We start from the raw sequence: 18,114 nt of genomic DNA on the forward strand, positions 1-18,114 counted from the left end.
TTCTATTATTATGCAAAATTAACGTAAATTTCACCAATCATAGATTTGAACAGAATCAACATAACGGGAAACTATAGTTGTATAAGAATTGGTCATCCCAGCCTCATTCAATCTCAATGGTTGGGTTGCAAAATCTTTTTTTATGCTTTGTTTTGTAACTTTTTCCTTGTTGCTTTTGAATTCCGCTATGGTCGTTTTTTTTAAACTAGGGTTTTCGCTACTTTGTGTCGTATTCTTTTTGTTTTGTACAGCAGTTACACAGTTGCTTTGGATCAAATGAAGGTTAATCAAAAGAGGGACAAAAGATACCAAAGGGACAGTCAAACTCACAGATTGAAAACAAACTGACAATCCATGACCAAAATTAAAAGACGAACTTCCTATGATTGTTACAAGCTACACACTATAAACTTATGTATCGGGGATCACTCTTCGACAATTAATGGTAAGGAAACAAAATTTATAAAAATAAATATGTATATTCATTTATATAAATATGGCATATACAGTCACCGCCTTAATCAAGTAATATGAATTATTATTATAAACTTGTTGCTATAATGCAAACATGATTTTTTTTACATCTGGTTATTTTAACTTTCGTTACATCAACTCTTTTCCACTTTATTATGTTAAAGTAAAAGTATCTTATATAAAAACAATGAAGCATATTAAATAATTGCTGTCAGTATTTCTCAGCTGTCTAGGCCTGTTGTAATCAACTGTCAGTTTCACTTCCATATTTTGTCACTTCTTGTACAATACCATCGACAAAAATAGCTCTTTTCTAAATTTGTACCAAGAAATTGAATAACATGATTTCGTTCAATGGTAAGGTGCCAATTAATTTTAATACTAAGCTATAATGAACTGTAATGGAATCGAGAAACTAGTATCCGGTTGGTTATAATTGTTATGCACTTCTATATATTCCAATAATTCCGACAACGTTACAATTTTACAAATAGATGAAGAACATGCGTTTTCTGTCAACTCTCACTGTTTCATCTGTTTGGTGTTTTATCTTTGGCTTAAAAACTATTTTTATATACGTCCATACTAATTTGTTTTATTGTGGTTTATACGTTTACGAATTTTAGGTCCCGAATGATCTTCAACTTCGATGATGAGTTTATTTATTTCATTAGTGCAATATAACGGCTTAGTTGACATTCGAACAGCGGTAGGCTACTGTTGCCTTTATTTGATACCTTCCAATTTTCGACAAGTTACTGAAAGAAACTCCCATATTACAATTTCACTAGTGTTATTGGGGTCTATATTAAGCACCGAAATGATAAATTGCATAATGTGTGTTCGTTTGTGCACTAGGTTACCTATTTGATTGCGTTTCGAGTGATTTAGAATGTTGTCTGCTGTACCCCTTTTTCTGACATTTTTACCTATTATGTCTGTTTTTTTGTTCACACATCGTTGTCAATACAATGCAATTGTATGCGACTGTCATAAAGGTGACAGGTTTAGTTAGCTATAAAACCAAGTTTAACCTACGATTTTCTACGTAAGAAAATGTATGTACCAAGTCAGGAATATGACAGTTTTGTTTGATGAGTTTGAGCTCTTGATTGTTTTGCCATTTCATTAGGGACTTTCCGTTTTGGATTTTCCTCGGAGTTTGATATTTTTTCTGATTTTACTTCCTACTGAATTTTATGTGAGTTTTTCTGCAAATAATCAACAAATATTTATAGTATAGAATGTATAACATCCATACGTTATTAAGACATCACCAATTTTGTCGACAATTGAGGGCACTGTTTGAAGTCCTGAATCATAATAAATCATAAATTTCACATTCAACAATACATCATTAAATATGATACATTAATTCCAATTATAATTTAAATAAAAACATTATAGGAAATTAAATTCAAATTGACGATTAAATGCTTAAACTATGAAATAAATAAACTGATGTTACAATCCTGTTGTGACATGGAAACCTGGACATTTTGGGTGTTATAAACATGCTCGTTACCAAAGTTTGTCATTTTGTTTTAATGAAAAGCATAGCTTCCAATAACGTATTAGGGAAGACAAGTATAAATTATGCATATTTAGTCACATGGACGAGATCACATGGAACGTGCTCATATATTGATATTTATTCGACTGCTACAGTACACCGTTGGTGGTTTAAAAGAAATCCTTATCGCACAATAAAACAAACTACATTTATTATTTAATGTTCTTGACCTAATGATCAGTTGTGTCAATTAGCAAAGAAAATGATGTTAAATTGCAAATATTTTCCCCAAAGGAGAAACAATCATTGAGTTAACCCATGATTACACACCTACACTGAATTGGTGTGATTTGTAAGCCTTCAGGAACTACAACAATGTATACAAATAGCCCGCATGTAGATCTCCTCAGGTGTCGATTATCAATTAAATAATATTAGAAATAAAGGCGAAGTTATGATTTGACTACCTATTTTGCTCCTTGAATTCTAAAATAAACAAGTATAATAAATCATTTAATGAGGATGGAAATCCATGACTGCTTAACACAAGAAAAGTTCAAAATATTCATAAGTACTTTTTTCTGATTCATTTGTTCTTCTTTTTTAAAAATACATTTTGTAATGTAAACATAACTCGTGCAATTTTTATTATTCAGCCGTTTTTGTTATAACATATGTAAACGATTACTTTATCCAAAAACATGAAAAAACAAGGTACATGCGCTCTTGAATACTTGAGTAGCCTTCATTTTTAAAAGTGCCATACAAAGGAGAACAGGCAACATGAAGCAAAACGGCGTGGAATGAACACATAAAGTAAAAAAAAACCACTGCAAAGAAAAAAAACTTTTTAAACATTTTTAAATCACTAACCATGTGTCTCTCGGATACCACAAAAGGGTGAGTAGTCCATGTTACACTAGCACAATCCGTTCTGATCTTCGTTACGCAGAATGCTATAAAAACTGACAACAAGCAGTGAAGCGTTTACATTTAAGCTTTTATGTGTAATACAATAAAGGTTGCCGCAATTTTGCGCCTGTCCGAAGTCCGGAGCCTCTGGCCTTTATTAGTATTGTATTATTTTCAATTTTAGTTTCTTGTGTATAGTCCGGAGTTTAGTATGACGTCAATTATTACTCAAACTAGTATACATATTTGTTTAAGGGTCAATATCTATGTAACAACTAGTCTATAGCTACACGTTCAATAGTCAACATCTACGTAGCACTACGTAGCTGCTACGATATTGAACGCAGCCCTGTTGTTTCAATTAAATATAGAACAACGAAGCTGCATGCGCTGTATGATTTGTTATACGACAAACTTTATTGTTAGAGGCTTTATTTCACCTCTCTTGCTGGAAATGCATTGTTCAAGACCGTTTCAGCATAAGTGTTGTACTGTTAATATAATCGTTTCAGCTAGCTCTGTTATTGTTTACCTTAAGAATGAAGAAAAAATGGAAAACAACAAGTTAAATAATTTCATGCGTCCGAAGCGCTTTTATGAGTTAACCTTCATCAGGAACGCTCAAAGCAAAGCATTTGAAATGTCGGGAGTTTGTAAACATACAACACATTAAAAACAGTTAATGATGTACACCTCTGAGGAGCCAAAAATTTCTAGAATTAAAATTTTTTTCTAAACCTGATTTTGGGTTTATATGACTAAAAAAATAATTGGTGAAGATAAATCATATGGTGGTGCACTTCTTTTTTGCTACGGCCCTTTGAAAGTACCCAATTTTGATGATTTTTCCAATTTTTTATCAATTTTTACCCATTTTTGGGCTATTATCGTGAAAAAAAATCACAGTTCCACAATTTAACTTTTTTTCATACTCTCAATAAAGATGAAGTTGACCAATCTGAATAAATTCAACTTAAAAAAGACTATAGGCAGAAGAAAGTAAAATCACAAAAATACTGAACTTAGAGGAAAATCAATTCGGAAAGTCCCTAATCACATGGCAAAATCAAATAACAAAACGCATAAAAAACGAATGGACAAGAACTGTCATATTGCTGACATATGAGGTTTTAATATAAGAAAGTTTTATCATATTTTGATGCTTTTTCGTGTCAAATTTAACATGTTGTCAATTTTGTCAATTTGTAATTTTTCTCTCTTTAAAGAAAAAAATGCATATTATTTCAACTTCTTTGTTATAAATGATTGAACAAAATACATATCTAAGAAATTTGAAAAGAAAAAGTTATATGGGATGTTTATGTTTCTGGTAAAATCATTTTTTGTATCCCTCACCCATTTTACTAAAAATTTTGGCTAAAAAGACTGACTTGATTAGTAATAAAATTTGAAAATTTCATTCCTCAAAAACTACGTATTGGAAATACACAATTCTTTCACTTAGTTAAGTTTTATTATGATAATTATCAAATTCATTGCTATTTTCCACTTGTATCACATATTTTGGAAATAATTCCGGAATGAGATTTCAATGAGACTGAAGCGTCAGAGGAATACATCCTTAAAGGTGTGTTTGAGCTACCATAAAATTTCATTGTATTACTTCATTCAAATTCGATTTAGAAGGCTACTATTGTACTAAACAATTGTCATGACGAGAGAAAGTGTAAAAAGGTTTTAATTTCTTTCAGAAGTTAATTATTTTCGACACGTTGTAATAAAAAATGAATAGTTAAAGAAATATCTCATGAAAACAGATGAAACAACAATATTAGAGGAATTTAAATGCGCATTATGTTGATTAAAACACGTACTTAAGCCCAGATAGACACTTATATTTGCAGCTGAAATGAAAAGTCAATATTTCATTTGTCCTCGACAGTACTAAACTAGCTTTATTCTGTTAAATGAGGGAAGATAAAACTTATGCAATGTATTACTTTTAATACTGCACTGTTTATTAAACATGGAGATTATTTCATGTCAGAATAGATTGAGCGAGTAAGTAGGACATTAAAAGTTTGATTCTTTATGCCAATTTTAAACTAAGCTGAATATAATATCAGAGGAGATGTACAATGTTGAATGCTTTCTAATAAGATTTCATCGACCAAAATTTTAAGGACGTAAAAGCTAATGTTTTAGTATATACAGGTCAGTGTACGGCCTTCAATAACACAAACATGTATTAAATAGGTGAAATATCTCGAAAAAATAGCAACATTCCAGCAGCGTCTGCATACGGAGATTATATCTGCCTATTGATACGGAATTCCCGGGCTTGTATTTCCTATCATGATTTCCTTAATAGAGGGTTGCTGCTCACAAGGAAGCTATAGCTATTAAACTAAGGGTTGAAATCATTTCTTCGAACATTCTATGGACGCAATCACGAGATGGTTTACCGTTATATAATAACAGATTCAATGATGATATCGGATATGTTCCTTATGTCGTAACAACAATTCCCTTTCCTTTTGACGAATGTGACCTATCGAATTAAACTATTGACCTGGCTTGTAATAACATGAGCGACATTTGGAGCAGGATCTGCTTATCCTTCTACAGCCCCTGAGATCACCACCAGTTTTTAGTGGGGTTCATGTTGCTTAGTCTTTACTTTTCTATGTTGTGTCTTGTGGTCTGTCATATATGTGTCTGTTGTCTTTTTCTTTTTTAGCCATGGTGTTGTCAGTTTATTTGATATCTATGAGTTGACTATACCTCTGGTATCTTTCGCCCCTCTTGAACAAAAAAATCCAAACAGATTAAACTAAAAAAAATATTTCGAGCGATTGATATATTTGAGTGTAAATTCACATTGCGATAAGACGTGTCAAGGTACTTGTCTATCCCAAATTCATGTATTTGGTTTTGATGTTATATTTGTTTTTCTCGTGGGATTTTGTCTGATGCTTGGTCCGTTTCTGTGTGTGTTACATTGTAGTGTTGTGTCGTTGTTCTCCTCTTATATTTAATGCGTTTCTCTCAGTTTTAGTTTGTTACCCCGATTTTGTTTTTTGTCCATGGATTTATAAGTTTGAACAGCGGTATACTACTGTTGCCTTTATTTAGTTCCACAAACATTAATTTGCTTATTATTATTTACATAGTGGATTGACATCAACTTTTGTATAAATATATTATTCCAATTTTCAAACGGGGGCATCCAAACCCCATCATATTTTGTCTTTACTTTATAACCAAAAATGAAATTGAGGAGGCTTACGTAGAAAGAGTTGTCATTCAATCAACTAATATACTGATCAACTGTAGAAGCAAATATTTTTGACTTTGGCTCGGTTTTTAAAATTTAGTAAGACATAGAAAGTTCATAATTGTTTTTGATTAGACAAAAGATCGATACACCTTTCTATTGTTCTAGTCAAATTAGGAAAATGTTAATGTTTCTTATTTTGTTCAACATGATATATATACATCATGACATAGCTACAAATGTTATACTTCCGGGCTTGAGATTGTTCTCGTAAATTTCGATTAACAATCTAAAGAATAAATCAACACCAGATTAATTACAGATAAAGTATGGCATAATTCTAAGACTTTATTTTTCATTATTTGAAACCATAAAAACGGGGCGCAATAAGAGAAATGCAATATATAATATAACACTGACGTAAATTCTTGTTTGATATATGTTTTCCAAGTTGGATGAAAACGTAGTGATATGAAAAATACGTTTTGCATTTTGCCGTCTTCACACAATCACTTGACTATTCTTATATCATTTATATACGTCAAATTTTGCTTAAGGTCAAGTTACAGTAAATGGGCTATGTCACTGATTTTCTTAAAATTTTGCATACACCTTTGGCTCGTTGAACAGTATCTGAAAATCGAAAAGATTATGCCTTTATCTCTTTTTTCGTCTAAAATATTACTGATTGAATTATTTCAAAAAAGGTGCCCATTTGTATAGAAAGCACACAAAATCGGCAAAAAAAACGTTCTTAAATTTGTCTTTAAGGTGGTACCCAACACTTTCACTAAAATTAATTTGGCTCGTTTAATTTTCATAAAATTTTGACAAAGTATACACTTTGACGCTATGACAAAAATATAAAAATTTCAAAAACTTTGAACCAACCATTTTATCTGAAAATTTACACTGGTTATATAGCAGTTTGACAAACACCAATTTTGATCATTGAGAAGCATAATATTCCCTTAACAACACAACGTAATTAAAACGTTTAGCTGATTTTACCGTGTTATCTCCCTGTAGTGTTAGGTACCACCTTAAATCAACAAATTCCAATTTTTACTCCATAGATTTTTCTTAAAAAACTATATTTTGTTGATACAAAAATTTCCGTTTTAATGATGTAAAATAAATATAGGGTCACCGACTTCGTTTTTAAGGAATACATCAAGCAAAGTGGTGTACCTGTTGAAAAAATACACAAAAACGTTGAAATAATCGGAACGTTATCGCGTTATAGACCATAAATCGTCGATTTTTGACGTTTTTTACTACGGACAAGGTAACGGATTTATTTAAGAATTGAATGCTTCTTTTTGTAACTTCATTGGGGTGTAAAAGCGTTGACCGAAGTACATTTTGTATGAAGCGCGGAAGCGCCTCATTCTAAAAATGTGCGCACGGTCAACGCTTTTACAACCCTATGAAGTTACAAAAAGAAGCATTCAATACTTATAATTACATTTTTAGCTAGGGTCATGAAAACACGGATTTATAATGTTTTTATTTAATTCACCTGTACACTTTATTGTAGGACCTCGTGTTATCATGAATGAAAAGTTTTATTGAGTAATCCAATTGCTTAAGGAATAACACGTGATGTGCAGTTAGCCAATCAGAATAACGTATTATAATGCAACATACATCTAATGTAAGTATCAATACACCAAGACCATATGATTATTTTATAACATTAAAACGTAAATGTAGGTATCAATAACATATAGTTTTTTAAGAAAAATCTATGAAGTAAAAATATAAAATTTGTTGATTTTAAGGTAAATTTACGAACTTTTTTCCTCGATTTCATGTGCTTCCTATACAAATGATCACCTATTTTGAAAGAATTTAATGCGTTATATTTCATAAAATAAAAGAGATAAATGTACTGGTTTTTCAATTTTCAGATATAATTCAACGAGCCCAAGTTATATGCAAAATTTTACCAAAATCTGTGACATAGCCCAATTACTGGTCTTTGACCTTAACACGAAGGCATGACATTCCAATACATATACTATATAAACATTAATTTACAATCGTTTTAAGAAATTTGTTAATGTTATCTAAATAAAACCTAGATAATCAATGAGATGGTGTGAACCAGTAGTAACTGCGTACCATATTAATGTTTCTACCTTTAAAGCCGTTTTAACCCGTAACTAGTATCATAAGATTTCAAATATACGACTTTCTTTGAAAGAAATCTTAACTTTAAAAACAAAGTACGAAATAAAACACCATACGCACCGACATGTCTTTCAGTCCAATTTTGTTTTCAAAGGAAAAATTTAATGTTAATTAAATTTGCGTCATTCTATCGTGATTACTGACACTCATTCTTTTAGCAGGACCTCTTGGAATTAAAATTTCAACAAAATGTTCAATTTTGTCTAGATTTAGACGATCAAATTGGTAGCCCAAGAGAGAGGCTAAAGACAACACTTTTATGTATGCCTCGTGGTCCGCGATTTCAAACTAAAACAAACAATACTTCTTTGATTGGCACATTAATTAAAAACAAAAGAAGAGGACGGGATTGTGGTCAGAACAATGGAGTTCCAAATGGTGAAGTTGGAATTATCCCTATGTAAATTTTACGGACGTCATCACGAGTTAATTGTCCGTTATTGAATAACCGTTTCATAAATGGTATCGGATATGTGCCTTACTTCGTAACTTCAACCCCTTCCCTTTCATGAATGTGACCTGCCGAATTAGACTATTTACCGGATGTGTTATAACATTAGCAACACGATGGGTGCCACATGTGGAGCAGGATCTGCTTACCTTTCCAAAGCGCCTGAGTTCACCCCTAGTTTTGATGGGGTTCATGTTGTTAGCTATATAGTTTTCTATGTTGTGTCATGTGTACTAATATGAGGCAGGCATTACCTGTTCATGGGGGCGAAGTCTGTATGATTATTTTTTATTCAAACATGTTAATAAAAGACACGGAAACACCGTAACGTTTCCCATTTTGGTTCTGTTGTTAGGGATTTAGTTGTGACGTTATTTCAGTTATGACGTCATATTCAATGTAAACAAAGAAACGCTGTCATCAGGTAACTTTTTTTTCATATCAAACAATTATTAAAAACGAATTGGTATTGAGTTCCTTCCTTATATTTAAGTAAACTGATAAATATATATAAGTCTCATGCCAACAAGACCGAAAAAGGAAGTAGATTTCTGCGCAGATGTGGGGATTTAAAAAAGTCTGAAAAAAAATTTAACGATTTTGAGTTCATTAGTAGAATGAAAATTTCGGGAAATCTGCCCGATTTTTTTTTTATTGTTTTTTTTTTTTTTTATTTTCAACCGTAATTGGGGACTTCGTCTCCATATTATTTGTCTGTTTGTCTTTTTCCATTTTTGTCAGTTTATTTTCGATTTATGAGTTTGACTGTCCTCTGGTTTCTTTCGTCCCTCTTTTGAAACATATTCGTCGTTTTCTGTGAAATAGATGTTCCATAACATCAACAAATTCGTGATGGCGTGAACAAAATTATCGAAGATATATTCAACTTTACCACTCTGAACTCTAGAAACAGCCTCCATGAAAGCAGCAATAATGTATCTCTATTTTTTCACATTTGAATGAATTATGTAACTCTGTTTGTTTTGTTCACAAATTGTTGTCAATATAATGGAATTGCATGCGACTGTCATACAACTAAGAGTTTTAACTAGCTATAAAACCAGGTTTTAAATCAAATATTTTCTACATAATGAAATGCATGCAGTACCAAGTCAGGAATATGGCAGTTGTTTTCAATTCGTTTGATGTGTTCAGTTGCTTTTTATTTTGACATTTAATAAAGGGCTATCCATTTTGGATTTTCTTTGGTTTTGTATTCTTGTTATTTTTACTTTTTTCTATCAGAAAAAATCATGATATAATTCTTATTGTTTGTTTAAAAGCATCTCTTTTAAACGTAACAAATATGTTGTCAACCAAGAAATTAAGTTTCTTAAATTTATTAATGTCCGTTTCGGGATAGTTTTTGTTTAATTCAGAGTGTTTTTTTTTTAGAGCGAATGATTTGCCCCTTACTATAACGAGAAAATGTAAAATTGTCAGGCATACTTTTTAATGAAACAAAATAAAACCAAATCTTTCAATTTGTTTTAAAGTTCACATTAGAGAATAGTTGTGAAAAATGTAGATAATATCAAATGTTCTTTTTAAACAAATGTAAGAGGGACAATACTACTATTGTGTGTACTCGAAAAAAAATCGAACTTTTAAGTGTCCTAATGTGATCTACACTGCCCTTAGAATATATACTTTCACAGTAACTCTGAATTTCGGCTATGATTCCTGGTTAAATTAAACGTTTAAAGTTTAGTTAGCGGTTCCATGGAGAACTTGAAAGACGCAGTTGGAGTTGTCTGCAAAGACACTTAATATGAAATTTAGGTTTAGGTATTGATTTTGAAAGAGGATAGTTATCAAAGGCATCAGGATTATAAATTGTTACGCCAGACGCGCGTTTCGTCTACATAAGACTCATCAGAGACGCCCGAATCAACATAGTTAGAAAGCCAAGTATAACGTTGAGGAGTATTGCGGAAAATTCCAAGAAGTTAGTATATGTATCTAACACGATGTTTGTGGTAAATTTTCACAAGATTTGAATAACAGATAAGAAGAAAATACAAATCAGACTAAACATATACATATACAAGTAAATCCATACCATAGCAACTATAACACATATCTGCTACATGTAATAGTAAAAAAAGGAATATATGCATGGTTGTAGAACTTTAGAAAAAAATGTTATTTCAAACGCTATTCAAAAGTCTGTTGAAGGTATATATTGTTACAGTGTTTGTGGATACAATTTTATGAAAAAAATATAATACTGCTGTTATATTGATGGAAAAAAGCCATTTATATCTGCGACAGACATTTCATATATAATAACTGACAACGTGATGATTTGCTAACAGAACTGTTGAGAAATCGACTTCCTGTCACTTTTGAAGCAAAACCAGATATCTACATCATATACATAATCGTTCATTAATTCTGGTATAAACAATGCTAGTCACGAGTAACTTACAGATTGCAAATAATGGATTTTGTAATAAAGAGATTTTATTATTAGCCAAAAGTCATTAGGAAAAACACAGTTTATCATCTAGTATGTAAAGGGAGGTAATTCAGCGTAGTTGTCCAAGTAAAGCTTTCATTTAACGAATGTTTGGAAAACCCGAGTAGTTATTGTTATGTATAATAAAACGTAAAGATGCCAAAAGATGTATGCTGATATATCAAAATCAGATTAAAACACTTATCATCGTATGCATATAGCTGTTCATTTTATGTCATCGCGTTTTAAGAGTCACATGTTCTAATTGTTGCCTGAGTAGAACTATAAAAAAAAAAACTTTCTTGGAATCATCACCCAGATATAAATAAAGACAACAGTAGTATACAGCTGTTCAATAGTCCTAATTCGATTAAGCAAAAAACAAGTCCTGATAACGCACTAAAACAAAGGGAAACACGTCAACTATAGGAGGAAAACAACAGAAATACAGAATTGTAACAAAAACAAACACCAAAAACACTGAAACGGACTTTTTGATAACAACTGCCATATGCCTGACTTGTTACAGGACACTTTCAAAAAAGTGATAGGTTGAACCTGGTTTTATGGCTATCCAAAACTTCCTGCTTATATGACAATGCTAAGAAAACGCTAAAAATGCAAACACTACGTGACAGGAATATAATAAAAACAAACCCAAGAACACTCAGCACAGACAAATAAATAAATAAATGATAAAATAGCTCATTATAACCTGTAAACTGCAGAATAACAAGGGACTCCTCCCATGACTCCATTTTGACAAGGATTTTCATGGTCTTATTGTTTGAATGAACGTTTTTATGATATGTTGTATTCCTTGAAATAAGAAGGTTATTATACCCCAGTCATATGTATTATCTTAGTCATATTTCGCAGAACTTTTCATGATTTCGTACTTGATTTTGCGTTGCAACTATTTTGGTTCGAGCATCACTTATGAGTCCTATGTAGATACTCTGCAGTTTGTAGCCTGGTATAATTGATTAATTTAAGGCGGGAAAAGCAAAAGGAACAAAAGAATTTTAGTCCAAGAAAAGGGCAATTTTGTTACAAATAATAGTATTTATTCCCCATTAAATTAGCAACGATAATCCGATGATCCAATAATGCAATATCTTAGTCCACTGAAACATAGAACTTTCAGTAATGCCTCGCTTTCGAAGACAACACCACTATCATATAATATCGATCTTTAACACCTTTAGTATGCAGATTTTAGTGTATCATTAACTATTATAGTCGTAAACGTGAACGTATTTATAAAAGCGCAATTTAATTATGACCGAGATTTAACAAATTTATACTGGACTTTTCCGCTTTCATCTTTAATACATAAAAAGTATTGCTGGTACGAGCTCTGAATACAAAAACCCTTCATTAGTGGCCTGATAGAAAATTATTGGAATTGAGACTATTAACAGCAATTTTGTTTTTGACATATGTTCAACCTTTCGGACAAGCTACCTCAAAGACGACAGTCTGTCTACTAGTGGGTAGTTGCTATTTATATTCATGGAATACATATTTGTATTGTTCACTGAATTACAAACTACTTGTAATGTTGTATTGTTTAACCATGACTTTATACTGCTTGTTCTGTTGGAAGAAAGTAAAATCACAAAAATACTAAACTTCGAGGAAAGTTTAAAATGGAAAGTCCCTAATCAAATGCCAAAATCAGAAGCTTAAACACATGAAACGAATGGACAACAACTTTAATTCTTTTTGGTTAAAAGATCCCATTGAAATAAAATATATATGGTTTCGAGTTTTCCCCAATTAAAATTAATTAATGCGTATTGAAAGACATATATTCAACACTTCCACTTTGATTTAGTATCAAATGAAAAGCAATAATTATTTGAGAGAATAATACATAGTAAAATGAGGAACTTAACCAAATATAAAGTAATTGACACGAAGGTTACTGTTGTTCGGGAAATTATTCAAAATTGCAAATAAAAATTCATCTTGGTTGCATCGTTAAGCTTGTTATTTCAACAAGCAGCCTAGAAAAAAGAAAATCATAAAAATACTGAGCTCCGAGGAAAATTCAAAACAGAAAGTCCCTAATCAAATGGCAAAATCAAAAGCTCAAACACATCAAACGAATGAAGTGATCCAATTGCAAAGCATGGCTTATATAAATTGCCATTAATTTGTATCAATTTAACTGTATCCCCTGCGATTTACGACTTCTTTTTTCGGAGTTAGTACTAAAATGAGCAACACGACGGATGTCATAAGTGGAACAGATTTCATTACATTTCTGACCACATGAGATCACCATTACATTTCGGTGGGGTTTGTGTTGCTCGGTCTTTAGTTTTCTATGACGTATTTTGTATACTGTTGTTTGTCTGTTGGTCTTTTATTCCTATGGCGTTGTCAGATTATTTTTAACTTATCAGTTTTAATGTCCTGTTTTGATATCATGTATCTCTTCTAAACAAATAAAGAGAACACAGAAACTGATAAGCTTTTGTAAATTAACTTGTGCATTCATCTTTGATTTCCATGCATTGAGTTACGGTCACTGATTATGTTATATTCACACGAATTATATTGAGGGATTTACATAGGTTGCATGTTCTAATGCTTAATCACTTTTAGCCTTTCAAATTAATAAAAAATAGATTAAAAGATCTTTAAATGTAAAGAATGCACGCATTAAAATACATAAATTAAAGCAGCGTAAACATACAATGCATATGATAATCTTAAAGGATTTTAACTTGCCAAAGAACTTTTTTAAGTACATACAAAATTTTATAAAATATAGTATATCTGTCCAGCTACAAATATTCTTAATCAAACACTTCTTTGATACAAATTTAAATGTTATATCATCATTCAGTACCATTTATTCTGTGATATTTAGAAAAAAACACATTTCGTTTTCGTTATTGTTTCATTATAAACTATCAGGGACACACTTATATATCTGTTGAGTACCTGATTAATCGAAAATCATATCCTTCATAATCAAATAAAGTGGAAAATGGTCAGCAAATTTCTTCAATAAATATACTGAAAGATTTCATTTGTGTAGTAAAACAAGACGTTTTGGCCAGCAAGTCTAGACGGACTTGTATTACTGTCATAAATGGTTTAAAGTACAGAATACAGTTTACAAGTGTTATGAGCTCAGACTTAATAAACACTTCTTAACAAGTCATCGCTCTGTCCAAATTTGATCTGGACGTTTGTATTCTTTTTCAACAACCCTAGATAAAGGCTGTAGTCACAGTGTTCTGTATTTCAGCTTTTACTATGAAAATAACACTTTATACATGTCATATATCCGACGCACATTTCTGAAATTATATTGAACAGTAGCGGTAAAACCTAATATTTTAAAACCAGGGCAAGGATGTGAAAATACGTTTTCAAGATAGAACCTATATGACAGGAGAAAAAAAAGTCTTTGCGGGTCAATTTTGGCTTAGGGAGTTTGGACCTAAATTTTTAAATAATTTCTTCCTCTATTTATAGGGAATTATAAAAATGTTTCTAATTTATGTTATGTTCCATTCTTCCTGATTTACGGTGTTAATCCTTCGAATATTTTCCCCCCTCAATATTGTACAAGGAAAGCTTCTATTCCCGTAGCGAATAAAAAAATAATTAAGGAAAATAATTAGGTAACAATAAAAATAGGTATACATTTACTTTTGTTTTAATTGCTTTAGTATGGTGAATTCCATCTTTAATATCTTCCTCTGTTAAAATTTGTTTTAGAAATTATTCACATGTGCGTACACGTATAAAAAATAATTTACAAAAACCCTAACGAAAAATACATGTTTCGTGTATAAAGATTCTAGGTTTCGAGCGTTTCAACGACTTAAATATTTAATAAGTAGTTGTATACACAGTCATTTATCTTCTTCCGTTTATCCTGCCGTTTATCCTTACTTCAAACCATTATTTCCTCGTCTGTAGAAAATCCCATAAGAAGTTAATTAATAGCGAATCTTTCATGATTATCTTTTACAGTAGCGTTCACAAATAAAAACAGAACCAACTGAATTTTTAAATGATCACAGAAATTTACCTCAAATACGGGGTTTGCGCCTTCCATAACATTCAAATTCGTAATTGCAGTACCAGGGATTTGGTTGTGGACAGGATTATATTATTGAAATGTGGCAATGTTAAAAATATTTTTCAATCCCTCAAACGTATTCTGTCACATTGATGTTACAGAATGTTTTAGAACAAACAGTTAAAATGCAATTTAAATCTTTATTTTGGCATATGCATTTTTTCAAACCCTTTAAACAGTATACAAACACTTCGTGAAGCCTCAGTCCCACTAGACCACGATATCACCACGCTGACCGCGATCTAAAATAAATTCAGATCGTGGTGAGGTCGCGATATGAGCGGCATGAAAATGTTATGTTCGTTGCTTTCACGATGCTACTACGTCCTTATTACGCTTCTACAACGATCCCTCTACGATTATACCACGTTTTTACCGCGCTTATTCTGCGACCTCACAACGCTTAGCAAGATCTTTCTACGCTCATCACGTTCTCACTACGACCGTTCCATGAATTATCCGGTTGCAACACGATCTTACCACGCTTCTACTGCGATTATAGCACGTTCTTACCACGATTATACTACGTTCAAACCACGATCTTACTACGTTCTCACCAATGACGTCAGCATCGTGTTCCATATCAATACAGTTCCATTCCTTCTATTTCTGATTAATACGTAGATTTCACGGAAACAATACAGTCATGCTACCAAAATCTACTAAAACACGTTATGTAGATGTTGGACCGACAAATCCAACCTTAATTACAACCTATTGCTGGTCCATAAATCTCAAATGATGATATTTCAGTGAACGATAGCAGAGATGACACATATGTGTTAATAGACATATGAAGATGTGGTATGAGTGCCAATTAGACAACTCTCCATCCAAGTAACAATTTATAAAAGTAAATCATTATAGGTCATGGTACGGTCTTCAACACGCCGTCTTGGCTCACACCGAACATCAAGCTATAAAGGGCCACCAAAATTACTAGTGTAAAACCTTTCAAACGGGAAAACCAACGGTTCAATCTATGTAAAAACGAAAAGCATGGTTTAGCCGTTAGATAAATTGGACAACAAGTCCTTATTACATACAGACAAACAAAAACAGGAAATATTTAATATATTTTATGTTAAAATGACAATGAGAAAGATGGTCGTAGTATGAATGTAGTCAGGTCGTAAGAAGGGCGTGATGAGGACGGCAAGGGCGTGCTAGAATCGTACTATAGTCGTGAAAAGCGTGGTATAGTCGTTGTGGAAGCGTAGTTGGGTCGCGGTGAGAACGAGATGATCGTAGTAAGGTCGTAATAACGTCGCTGTGAGATCGCAGCGCAGTCTCTCCGAATAGAATCACTCTTTCGCTACGATGGTACAGCGACCTTTGCGATCTGGCTACGATCTTAGTGCGCTCTCACTACGCTTTTACTACGACCTGATTTCGCCAAAGCCGCACCACGATTGTTTTGAACATGTTCAAAGTTGACCACGCTCATCACGATCTTGAAGACCTCACCACGACCGTGATACGACTTTACTGCGATCTACAATATCGCACTACGCTCATCAAAATTTGCATTTTTTTCACAGATCGTAGTGCGATCGTGACCTAGTGGGACTGTGGTATAAAATGAAAAATATTTAAACAAAAAGATTTTTTCATTGCATGAAAAGGTAGTTTGTATTTCAATATATAACTCACCAGCCATACAATGTCTCTGTCAATCTCTGGTATTATTATATGTATCTTTTTAACTTAAGAGTGAGTAACACGAACTCGACCAAAAATCAGAAATACACAACCCACGCGAGTGATAACAATACGGATGATTACTTTTTAAAGGAACTTTTTAGATCAGCTTTTTGTATTTTGTCGGGGTAAGCATATATACATTTTGTTGAAATTATTATCAAATATCGGTCCTACATCTGAAATTAGCACCGACACGGAATTTTCTCTACATATATAGTTGTTTAATATGTCTCGGGTGGATAGTTGTCTCACTGGTATTTTCTTTTTTTATATATAAGTCTTATGATGTTTGTCATTACAACCCAAAATCAGTCGACTAATACAAAACTCGTATGCAACGACTTTGACTTGTGCAACTATGTTACAAAAACCATGTACATATCATCACGGATATCAATAAAAAAAAATTTTTTTTTTGATAATTCCCTATGTTAAATAAAAGGAAAATGTTGGTTGTTTAGCATCATTTAAAAATTGAAAACTTCTTTTTCTCCATTGGGGTGTAAACGCGTTGACCGAAATACATTTTGTATGAAGAACGAAAGCGCTTCATTCTAAAAATGAACTCACGGTCAACGCTTTTACAACCGTATGAAATTACTAAAAGAAGCATTCAATACTTATCATTACACTATTTCGCTATGATCATGAAAACATTATTACAATCAAGATTTTCTTTTATTTATCTGTGCACTTTAATAGTTATCCCACAAAGACGCGGTGTGTCAGTGCAAGATCACCCCGATGACACACCAAGTCCGAATGGGATAACTATTTTACATCCCACCGGTTTTAGATTAGACGAAAAACCGTCTACAATTCATGAAATCGAGTTTAGAACGCCACACAACCATTATCATATACTTTATATATTACTTTATGATGTAAACCTATTATGACCCACAAACACGATTAGTAGATATCAAACAATGTCAACTCGCCCTACATGCCAATCAGCCAACACTAAATCGCCACTTTATAAAAAAAATAATTGCCCTACTCTTGTTTACCGACTCTTCCCACTTTTGAAAAAGTGTAAAATCAAATTGAACAA

Source organism: Mytilus edulis, chromosome 2, assembly GCF_963676685.1.
Source record: "Mytilus edulis chromosome 2, xbMytEdul2.2, whole genome shotgun sequence".
NCBI lineage: Eukaryota > Metazoa > Mollusca > Bivalvia > Mytilida > Mytilidae > Mytilus > Mytilus edulis.